This window comes from Psammomys obesus, unplaced genomic scaffold, assembly GCF_907164565.1.
Source record: "Psammomys obesus unplaced genomic scaffold, mPsaObe1.curated_primary_1811, whole genome shotgun sequence".
NCBI lineage: Eukaryota > Metazoa > Chordata > Mammalia > Rodentia > Muridae > Psammomys > Psammomys obesus.
Window position 1 is genome coordinate 13,016,646 of NW_026596147.1, and position 2,505 is coordinate 13,019,150.

A 2,505-nucleotide genomic window follows, 5' to 3' on the forward strand; every position below is an offset into this window, starting at 1 on the left:
CTAATCACAAAAATAATTTGGGTATTTTTCTTTATTAATGCATATTTGGTATATATTCTATACCATCTAAAAATATTTATAAAAGTTCTCGAATGCCTTTATGAAATTTAGTGGTTTTCTTTTTTTCAATAGATTTGCACAGCTTACACTTGAGGACAGAATAATAAAATGTTCTATTATTGCTCATAACAAAGTTTCATTGTCAGAGAGTTTTATCACACTAAACTGCTAAGGAAAACCTTATTGACTAGAAACTTGCATCTTCATCAACATAATACAATTAACTCCATATAATTTTAGTGAAAAATAATTTCCAAATGATCATAAATAGAATATCAATATACAAAAAACTGACTTCTCTCTCAATGCTAATTTTTCCTAAAACAATTGCGACCTAAGTCTTGTGCTTGAATTTATCAATAACCAAAAAAATTCTTAGTCTTTTATCAAATGTTCTACTACTTTATATTTCAAATAACTAAAGTAATTCTCAACAGCCTGAAAAAATATATGTTATTAATTGTTATCAGTGCAGTTACTCTGAAGGAAAAAAAAATTTGAAGTTGATAGAAAACTGCACTAGGTCTATATTGTGGGACCATATTGACAAGGTTATCCACAGCCATCCTTTTCATCACAGCCTTAGTTTCTTGGGGTCAAGAAAGAGACCCCATGACTGGTAGAAGCTTATGATATTTTATGGATCAGAAATCATTCAGAATTCTCCATGCCACACTAGGTTTATATCCTGGCACCAAGAAGAAGAATTTCATAAAAAATTTATAGGTTCCAATATTACAGTATTTCCCATTTTCTTTCCAATAACAACAGGGGCACTAAGAGGGGTCTCTGCCATATCTTTTTCTTCATGGGATTTGTCCTTTTCCTTTCCCATTCTCAGATTTAAACACTGTCAATGTGCTCAGCATTAATTATCCAAATATCCTCTGACATTTTGTGCATCAGTGACTATCCAAAGCTACCACAAGAAGAATACAAAAATAAGCTTTTTTAAATAGTGGAATGTGTTAAGAAAAAACACAAATATAAAAAATGATAGGAGAAACTGGGCAGATTTTTTTTTTCTTTTCGACTGCTGATTTTGGAGTCAGATTATTATTTGAGTATTTAAATAACAAATTTCTATGCAATTTATAATAATGCCTACAACATCCACTAATAATATTATTTCTTAAGATTTATTCGAAGCTAGGTTGGGGAGCTCTGTCATTCTTTCTTCCCTGTACCTCAGCTCTTCGATCTAATCCTATTTTTAAATAAACTTTAGTGCATCTGTCCTAATTCTTTGCCTTTGAAAATCATTTTCTCAAGACTGTATTCCTGTGCTCACTTCAGCAATACATCGACTAAATTTAGGACAATGCAGAGATTAGCATGCATGGCCCCTGAGCAAGGATGGCATGCAAATTTATGAAGTGCTCCATGTTTTTTTTTTTTTTTTTTTTTTTTTTTTCTTTTTTTAAGATGGGACAGAGATTGAGGGAATGGCCAACATTCCCAACTTGAGACCCACACCATGGTAGACCCACCATAGTCATGACACCATTAATATTACTCTGCTACTCGCACACAGGAACCTAATATAATTGTTACCTGAGAGGCTTAATCCAGCTGAAAACGGAAACAGATGCAGAGAAACACATCCAAGCATTAGGTGGAACTCAAGGAGTCTTTTGAAAGAGTTAGGGGAAGGATTGTCAGAACAAGAAGGGTCAAGGACACCACAAAAAGACCTACATAGTCAATTTGCCTGGGTCCATAGTGGCTCATAGAGACTGAAGCAAACAGAGAACATGCATGGATTGATCTTAGCCCCCCTATGCATATGAAGCTGATGTGCAGCTTAGTTCCAAGTGGGTCCCCAACAATTGGAGCAGGGGTTGTCTCTGACATGGGTGCTGTTGCCTCTCTCTGGATCCCACTTCCCTAGCAGGGCTGACTTACCTTGCCTTAGTGAAAGAGCAAGCACCTAGTTCTGATGTGTCTTGATGTGCCAGTGTGAGTTGGTACCTGGGGAAGGAGAAGTAGGGGCAAGGGAGTATGGAGGAAGTGAATGGGAGGGTGGGACTGGAAATAAAGCAGGGAGTGGGATTGTGATTGGGATGTAATGAACAAATAAGTAAATTAATGAAGAGAGAAAAAAGTCTTGTATTCCTGCATCCATATCATATTACTGATTATGTCTCTGCTCTAATTCTTTTCTTTTAAAAATCATTTTCTGAAGACTTGTATTCCTGCATCCATATCTTATTACTGATATACCCTTGCTAAGCCAACAGCATGTTTATCCTATAATAAACAAATATTATCTGTCACATTTTCTACACATTCCATGGAAACACATAAATGCTCAACTCTTAGTAGAAATATAGTGAATGAGAGAATTTTTAATGTTATTTTTGAAATGCCTTTTGCTAAGCCATTATCTATCTATCTATCTATCTATCTATCTATCTATCTATCTATCTATCTATCTATCTATCT

The 2,505-nt window shown here is 34.8% G+C and overlaps 1 non-coding gene across 1 annotated transcript; it reads left to right on the plus strand.

Moving 5' to 3' along the window:
• The first annotated feature begins 1,343 nt into the window (after positions 1-1,343).
• LOC129666534 (U6 spliceosomal RNA) lies at positions 1,344-1,451 on the plus strand. Its single transcript, XR_008718591.1, has one exon. It is a non-coding gene; the product is annotated as a U6 spliceosomal RNA (small nuclear RNA).
• Positions 1,452-2,505: the final 1,054 nt, after the last annotated feature.